A 328-nucleotide genomic window follows, 5' to 3' on the forward strand; every position below is an offset into this window, starting at 1 on the left:
GGCGGGCCGCGCTTTGCAAAGCCGCAGCCCTTGCCCGAAGGGGACGAAGATGCGCGCACAGAGAGGCCTGGCGGGGAGAGGGAGAGCGGCGCCGAGACCGCTGCCGGGAGAGATGCTTTCCGCCCGGCAGCGACAGCGACAGCCGCTTCACCTCTGCGCATTCCCCCCACCGGGGATACCGGAGAGCCAAGCGCCTGCCTGCCTGCCCGCTCGCCCCGGGCGTTAAAGCGAGACCTGCCCCGCACCGGGCTGGACGGACGGGCGGACGGGCGGGCGGAGGGGAGGCAGCGGCAGGCGGTACGGGGCGCGCCCGCGCAGCCGGCTCTGC

Source organism: Haliaeetus leucocephalus, unplaced genomic scaffold (genome assembly GCF_000737465.1).
Source record: "Haliaeetus leucocephalus isolate CR32 unplaced genomic scaffold, Haliaeetus_leucocephalus-4.0 Scaffold158, whole genome shotgun sequence".
NCBI lineage: Eukaryota > Metazoa > Chordata > Aves > Accipitriformes > Accipitridae > Haliaeetus > Haliaeetus leucocephalus.